The 8,962-nt window shown below is 38.9% G+C and overlaps 1 long non-coding RNA gene across 1 annotated transcript in view; it reads left to right on the plus strand.

The window, feature by feature from the left end:
• Positions 1-8,962, plus strand: part of LOC147820998 (uncharacterized) — a 68,132-nt gene that overhangs the window by 20,715 nt on the left and 38,455 nt on the right. The window lies entirely within an intron of this gene.

Genomic DNA, 8,962 nt, shown 5'->3' on the forward strand with positions numbered 1-8,962 from the left:
GCTCTTTTTATTTAAGTCTGCTTTCACTGTTTTTGGTCATTTCTGCTTCCATATAAATTTCAGGATTACTTTTATAGTTATATGAAGAAATCTGTTGGCATATTGATTGAGATTGCATTAAAACTATATATCATTTTTAATAATATGACAATTTGGACAATATTGATGCTGCTTATACAAGAGCAGAAGATGCTTTTCCATTTTCTAATGGCCTCTTAAGCCTCATTTTTCAGAGTACTGTAGTTTTTATTTTAGAGGTCTTTCACTTCCCTGGTTAGGTTAATTCTCAGGTGTCTAAATTTTTTTTAACTCACAATGAATGCAATTATTCCCCTCATTTTTTTCTTTCTCAGTGGGTTCACTGTTGATATAGAACAGTGATGGTGAACCTTTTAGATCTTTCAATGATACAAACAGCCTGCAGCAGCAGGTGAGCCATACGTTCACCACCATTGGGGTAGAGGAATGTTATTGATCTTTGTGTGTTGATTTTGTATCCTGCCACTTTGTTGAATTTGTTTATTACCATTAGGAGTTTCCTGGTGGAATATTTTGGGCGTTTAATTTTTTGGATCATTTACTGTGCAGATAAGGATAGTTTGACATCTTTCTTTCCTATCCAAACCCAAAAAGGGTTTATCTCTTTCTCTTTTCTAACTGCTGTGGCTCACATTCCATGCACCATGTTGAACAGGAGTGTGGAGAATGCACCCCCATGTCTTGTTCCTGATTTTACAGTGAAGAATTGAAATGTTCCTCACTTAGAATGATGTTGACAGTGAATATGTCATAAATGCCCTTTTTATCATTGAAGTAAGGTCTTTCTATAACTTTATTGTTTAAGCTTTACCATAAATGGATCTTGGATTTTGTCAAAGGCCTTTTCTGGCTTCCACTGAGATGACTGTGCAATTTTCATCCTTATTTCTCTATGTGCTACATTTATTGGCTTATGTATGCTACACAGTACTTTCATCCCTGGGATGCAGCCCAATTGGCCATTAAATATAATTGTTTTAATGATTCATTGTGTTCTATTCACAAATTGTTGCTGATTTTTGTATCTATGTTCATTAAAGACATTGCCCTATACATTTCTATTTTTTGTTGAGTCCTTGTTCAGTTTAGACATCAGTAATTCTGGCTTCAAGGAATGAGTTTGACAGTGTTTCTTCCCCTTTCATTTCATGAAAGTATTTGAGGAATGCTAACATAATACTTCTCTGATGTTATGGGAAAATTTAGCAGCGAATCCATGGAGTTCTGTTCTTTTCTTAGTGGGTAGAATTTTTACTATTGCCTCAACTTTATTGCCTGTTATTGGTTTATTCAAAGTTTTTATATCCTCTTTGTTCAATTTTAGCAAATCATATGTATTGAGAAATTTATCCATTTCTTCTAGATTCTCTAATTTATTGGAATATAAGTTTTCGAAATAGTTTCTTATAATCCTCTGGATTTTTAAGGTGGCTACTTTGATTTTGTCTTTTTCATGTCTAATGCATTGATATGAGTCATTTCTTTCCTTCTTTTGGAAAGTTTGTCTAATGTTTCATTGGCCCCTTGTTTATCTCTTTTTAGAACCAACTTTGATTCATGAATCCTTTCTTTATTGTCTTAATTTAATTGATTTTCACTCTTTATAATTTCCTTCTACATGTTTTGAACTTGGATTGCTCTTATTTTTTCTAGGAGTTTGAGGGCCATCATTAGGTAATTTATTAAGGATGACTCTCTGTTTAATGTAGCCATTTAGAGCTATGCACCTGTGAGAATTATTTTCCATGTGTCCCATAGATTTTGGTATACTCTGCTGCTATTGTCATTTCCTTTATGAACTTTTGCAGTTTCTTTTCTGATTTCTTCTATGACCCATTGATTATTAAAGAGTATATAATTTAGTATCTATATGCTTGCATTGTTTCTGGTTACTTTTGCTGTTATTTTCTAGTTTTGTTCCACTGTGATATGATAAGATGTAGGAGATTATTTCAATTTATTTGTATTTGTTTAACCATCCTTTATGGCCAAACATATGATCTAGTTTGGAGAAAGCTTTATGTGCTACTGTGAAAAACCTGTATTTTGTTATTGTCGGATGAAAAAGTCTGTAGATAGATAGAACAAATAGATAGAACAAATAGATAGAACAAATCCATTTGTTCAATGGCATGTTGCACCTCATATTTCTTTGTTGATTTTTTTTGTCTGAGTGACCTGTCTACTTTTGATTGTTGGGTACTGAAGTCACCCACTATGATTGTTTGGGTATTTGTTTGTCCTTTTATATTAAGTAGTTTTTGCTTTATGAAATGGCAATGTTTGGGGAATATATATTTACAGTTGCTACCTTTCCCAATTTTTTCCTGTTGAATTGTTCCCTTTACCAGCATGTAGTGATTTGCCTTTTCTCTTGATCAGTTTTGACTTGAAGTCCCCCTTCTCTCAAATATAGATAGGAGTTCGTACTTACTTCCAGGCTCTGGAGGCATGGAGTATCACAAAATCTGTGTGCTGTTCTATGGATGAGGTTTGTCTCTTGCAGGCAACATACAGTTGGTTTTATTTTTTAATCCAATCTTCCAGTGTGTATCTTTTGATAGGGAAGCTGAGTCTATCTAAACTGATAGGTATTCACTGGATAATGGCATTGTATTATATCTTCTTTGGTACTGATTCTTTTAACATATTTTCCTTTCGTTTAACTGTTCTCCTGGTTAAGTGCATTCTTTCATTTGTACTCTTTGGTGATACTGACTGCATTGCTTCTGCTAGGGTTCTCCGGAGTAATTTCTGTGCTGCTGTTTTGGTGGTTATGAATTTCTTTAGATTCTCTTGTTTTGGAAAGTCTTCATTTCTCCATCAAGTTTGAAGGATAATTTTGCAAGATATTATAATCTGGATGGGCAATTGTTTTATTATCAGGCTTAAAAAAAAAAAACATTGCTCCCAGCTCTCCTGGATTTTAAGGTTTGTGTTGAGAAACCTTTTACTCTGGTGTAAGTTACTTGATCTTTTTTTTAAGATGGCTTTTAGTATTTTCTATGTATGTTGGATTTTTGAGGATTTGAAATGATGTGTCATGGAGTTTCTTTGCTGGTCATGACTAGTTAGGGTTCTAAATGCCTCATATATCTGGATACTCACTTTATTCCCTAGATTTGGTAAATTTTCTATAATTTCAGATAATAAGTTTTGTATCCCTTAGTAATGTCTTCTTATCTTCCCTTTTAACTCTTATCATTTGCCTTTTGTTTTGTTTTTAGTTATCCAGCAAGTGTGACATTCTGGTTTGGAGGTGTGTGGTTGTCCTTGGGGTATCACTGAGTGTACGACCTCCCACATCAACCTTGTCTTCAGGGCCTAACAATGTCTCCTCCTCTTCATTGAACCCATTGCCCACATTTTCAATTTGTTTTCATATCCAGGATTCTTCTTGATGCCTGTTTGCACTCTCTAATTCTTTACTAAAGTGCTTTTTCATGTACTGCATTGCCTTAATTCAATAAATGTTCTATGTCTTCTTTAAGTTTGTCAAACACATTTTTATGAATTGAATCCTTTCTCATTTATTTTTATCTGTCTTTAGCTCATTGAATGTCTTCTTCATTTGCTGGATTCTTCCTTGATCTCTTCAAACATATAACCATTTCATTTTGAGTTTTTTACTTGGAACTTCTCTCAATTCGGTATAAGAGAGATCACCTTTTAGAGGCTGAAGAGTATTTGGCAGTAGCTTATTTCCTTATTTTGTCCTTTTACTGTGTTTGTGTGTGTATGTGTTGAGGGTTGGAGGTCATTAAGATTAGAAAATTCTGTTGCTACTGTGGAGATCTCTTTGTTTAATGTATGTCCCCTGATCATGTGCTCTGGGCTTTGGTAATTTTTAATGTCCACAGATCTATTAATCCTACTCAGTCCTGATCACTGGGTTACAAGGAGAGGACAACTGCTGGTTGTATCAGCATCTACAGAAATAACCATATATTAACCATATAAGTTAAAACTTGGTTTAAAATTTTCACAATTTTTTCAAACCTAGGACAATAATAAATCCAGGAAGATAGTAAAATATTACTGTTGACAAATAGGTTGAGATGTACAGTAAAAGCGAAGGAAAATGGATAAAAAAAGAGTTCCGAAAGAAGGAAGGAAGCAAAAGAGACATCAGGAAATGAAGGAAAAAAGAGAAATAGGCTTTGATAACATTATCTTCATGTGTGGAATGGAGGGAGGAGGAGGAAAGGTTTGAGAGATTATTTGCAGGGATGAGAGAGAGGAAGTGAGAGACGGATGTATAACTAGAGATTGATAGAAGATGTAAGAAGGCTGAAACCAATTCCCATTCTGGTAGAAAGCTTGTGTTTTTCATACACAGTTTTTGGAGAGGGTTAACCTGACATGGTCAAGAAACACACTATATGAACTAAAGGAATAATTAACCTCTGTCCTTCATTTCAAGTATACAAATATCTCACATATATATTCTGAGAGAGGAGACAATGAAATAAAAAAGTAAAATAAGATAAAAATAGAAAAAAAATATTTAAAAAGATATTGTGCTGATAGCATTTGCATCATTCAGAACCAGCAGAAACAGGAGGAAGGATTTGAGAGAATGTGATTCAGAACGTAAGTAAGGGGAAGAATGAGTTTTAGGGTTGTGTGAAGGAGAGTGAGGGGAGATTGTGTCTGATTTGTGACAAATCCACAAAGCTAAGTGAGTGCTATGAAACAGCTTGTGATGTAGGAGAAGCTGATGTGACTGGGTGAAGAACTGTAAAGATAGAGGCACTAACTCTTCGTCCTACACCCTGCCTACCAACCAACCTGCCAGCCCCCTAACCCTTATCCAAAACAATACTAGATCAAAGGTAGAAAGAAAAAAGAACAAAAAATGTTTGGTTGATAAGTAGCATTCATGTAATGTAAGAACTAGGAGGAAGGAAGAGTTATGAAAGGGCCTGAGAAGGAAAGTAAGAAGAAACAAAAGGATGAGAGTTTGAACTGAACATTGTAGAGGGTACAGGAAGATTGAGACCAGTTTATGATAGAACTGAATAACTGCTTTAGTTAGCCTTATGAAACATCCCTTGGCATGGAAAACCCAGTGGCACCTTGTAAGAGCAGTAGCTCAGATTCCTGTGTTCTTTCTGTCACACAACACCTCCCCTTCCAGCTCTTTCCAAAAGCAATACCAGATGCAAAGAGAGAAAAATAAATCACACACATACGAAAACACCAAATGTCCTCTGAGTCCTGATCATACTGCAATCAGAATGCGATCAGTGTGTGCTTTCTCCTTAGTTAAAAAAAGCAGAGATTTTGCCTTGTAGACCAGGAAGGCATGGAGTTTCAGTTCTCAGGGACTGAGACAGGTAGTTGAATTTGTCAACAAGTGTTGATTCTTCTTCACCACTTGGTGCCCACCAGTGAGTGAAGGGGCTTGGCTTCCGGGTAGACTACCATGCCTGCTTCTTGTCCCCTCCTCTTGGGCATCCAGAGCTCTGCTAGGTTCCAGTTGCACTCCAGGCAGTGGCTAGGCACAATGCTTGCCCCTGTCTTACAACCAGATACCTAAGATCTTTTTGGAGAGGGAGGGGAGGGGAGGCTCAGTGGACACTCAAGCTCTCAGTACTCCGCTGGTCTCTGGAGGGGCTGCCTTTCCTCTGTGATCACCCCCAGCTGCTGACCTTTGCTCTCCGCACACCTCTCCAAGTGAGCATGCCATGCACCTTCCAGCCCTTCCATGCGTCCCTACTGCTCTGCTTGCACCAAGCTCCCTGCCTGTGCCTCTCAAAGAGCTTCTACCCAGGCCACGAACTGAGTGCTGCTCAGGGCTCAGGAGGAGGCCCCTTCTGCGTGGAGGAGGGGAGTGATCCCATGCAGCTCAGGGCTCGGCAGCCTTTGGAAGGTGAGTGACTGATGGGCTCCACAGGGACAGGCTTGGGGCATCAAGGTGGGAGGTGGGCATGCCTGCGGTGACAAGGCTCTGCTGTCTTCTCCCCCCTCCCCCCTGAGTCACAATGACCATAGCTACTGCACAGCCGTGAGTCTCTCCTTGTCCTAAAGATCCCGGCCCCTGAGCAGGACTGTGCCCTTTGTCCCTCCCTGTCTTCACAACACCTCCAGTCCTCTGAGCGCTTCTCTGGGTTGGACCTCCCTTTGTGCCTGGTCTGAGGAGCCCCTGAAGAATGCTCGCTCCCTGCCCCACGTTCAGTGGGCCGGGAGCTGGCTCAGGTGGGCCCTGGGCAGTGGCTGCTGGGCCCTGCACTTGGCCTCTTCTCTCATGGTTGGATCTTTTCTGTTCTGATGCCCCTCACGTGGTGGGATTGCCCTTCCGGCTGCCTTCCTGTGCTGGGTTTTGGTTGCCCTTTGTTTCCTGGTGGCCATCGAGCTTGATGGGCAACTTCTGAGGTCTCAGGAATACTGCTGCCTCCAGTCTTATGGTCACTAACTCTCAAGGATCTGGAAAAATTAGTGCATACTTCGGACTCTTCATTGACCGATTATACATTCTTTTAATTATTCAGCGTCAAATTGCACTCATTAACTAATTCTGAGTCTCCTGATGACCTTGCTTCTACTGGGAAAATGCATAAATTGCTGACCACGATCAATGATCACTGGCACACAGTGGTCTCGGGTGTTGCCTGGGATTTTGCTGGCTTAATCTCAGTGACAACCCTTTGATGATGAGACTGGGATCAGTGCCTGCATATATAGAAGAGGCATAGAAAAGAGGAGAGAACTTAAGTGAAACCTGTTAAATGAAAAATCCAGAATTTTGAATCAAAGATGTTTTGCTCTAGAGTTTATACTTTAAGAACCTGATTGTGAATTCAAAACTAACAAATTCCTTTTCTTCCTTCCAACTTCCAAAGTTGTAAGTGTGCATGAAATGTGAAGGGTTCTTCCTTTCACAAGTTAGCCTTACAGTCTTTAAAGGAGTACATTATTTTCAAACACAGCTACATGTTAACTATATTGGCACCTAAAAGCTTAAAATTAATTTATAGATTGCTAGTACAATTTCTGCAACGAAGTGTAAATTTTATCTTGATTGTTATTTGATGTCATCACAAGGTATTACTTTAAAGGATGAAGGATTATCCTCACAGCTGGGTGATTCTGGGAAACTTTAGGAGGAAGCAATTTTAGAAGAGCTGGTAGGGCCAGGAAGCAGAGCTGGCAGCAGGGTCTGCAGCCCTGGGAACCCAAGCTTCCCTGTAATCAGGCCCTCAGTGCCATCATTGCTCCTGCTGTCAGGAAAGACTTATCAGAAGACAGGAGATGATCCCCTTTCTTCTTCTCAGAGATCTCAGGGATTCTTGTCCAGCTGTTTGGGTCATAAGAGAAAAGCACCTTGGTTATGTTGTTTTTTATTTTCCTTAAATTCTTTTACTGGTACATTTTAGGTATACAATACATTTACATTTCTCATTGGGAATTGTACCTTTACATGATGCATCTTGGTTCTTATTTTTTCCCCATTCCCTGCCCTCCCTTCACCCCTCCTCTCTTCCCTATTTACAAAGACTTTGTTTCCATTTTTTCCATGTCTCATAATTTTTCCTTTCCCTTCTATCCTTACCCCTACCCCTCCCACTTCCCTTACCCTTTTGGACCTTTTCTTCCTATTTCACATTATCAATTATTCATTTTAATCATTGGTACATTTTAGGTATACAATATAATGACATTCATCATTGGAAATTTGGACCTTTACACAGTCTCTCTTGGTTCTTATTTTTCATGCTTCCCAGCCCTCCCTTCAACCCCTCCACCCCTCCCTATTTACAAAGTCTTTGTTTCCATTTTTTCATTTTCTCATATTAATTCCATTCCCTTCTTTCCTTTCCCCTACCCCTCCTACTTCCCCTTCCCCTTTGCCCCTTTTCTTCCTATTTCACATTATCTATTATACCTTTTAGTCCTTATTTACCCTTTCAGTTTCTCACACTAGAGAAACTATTCGGTATTTACCCATGTGTGTCCTATTTATTTCACTTAAGAGTATCACCTCAATGTGCATTCAGGTAGCTATAATTGTCTCTAATTTCTCATTTTTTATGGCTGAGAAGTACTCCATTTTATTAAAAAAAACCATATTTTCTTTATCCAGTCTCCAGTTGATGGTCATTTGGGCTGCGTCCAAATCTTAGCTATTGCAAATTGTGCTGCTATGAACATGGGTGCATATATATCACTGTGGTATGATTCTTTCAATTCTTTGGGGAAGATCCCCAGCAGTGGAATAGCAGGGTCAAATGGGACTTCCAGTCCTAGTTCTTTGAGGTATCTCCATACTGATTTCCACAGTGGTTGCACCAGTCTACACTCCCACCAGCAGTGGAGCAGGGTTCCTCTTTCCCCACGCCCCACCAGCATTTGTTATTGGTTGATTTCATGAAGTTCTACAAGCAGTGAGAGAAAAGAAACAAATCACACACAAAGGAAAGCCCATCAGAATCACAGCAGACTTCTCAATGCAAACCCTCAAGGCAAGAAGAGCTTGGAGTGACATATTCCAAGCCCCAAAGGAAAACAGCCTCCAACCCAGATTGATGTACCCTGCAAAACTGTCTTTCAAAATTGATGGAAAAATAAGGTACTTTCATAACAGAGAGCACCTTAGGAACTTCATGAATACCAAACCAGCACTCCAAAAAATTTTAGACAATTACCTAGGAAGAGACAATGAGGATCACAACCCCAGGAAGTACAGCAGAATGAACCTATCAGGCACAACAAGAAATTAAATGTAAAGGGGGATAATCCAACAAAAAGAAAAAGTCATGACAATGATAAGCCAATATGTATCAGTTATAACCATCAATGTTAGTGGTCTCAATTCACCAATCAAAATAAATAGACTGGGAGAATGGGTCAAGAAGCAAAATCCAACAACATGCTGTTTTGATTCATTGAGTGAGTATTCTTTTTTTTTTTTTTTTTGGAG

The sequence above is a fragment of the Heterocephalus glaber genome, unplaced genomic scaffold, assembly GCF_053883595.1.
Source record: "Heterocephalus glaber isolate CG9 unplaced genomic scaffold, H.glaber_assembly_v1.0 deba00001778, whole genome shotgun sequence".
NCBI lineage: Eukaryota > Metazoa > Chordata > Mammalia > Rodentia > Bathyergidae > Heterocephalus > Heterocephalus glaber.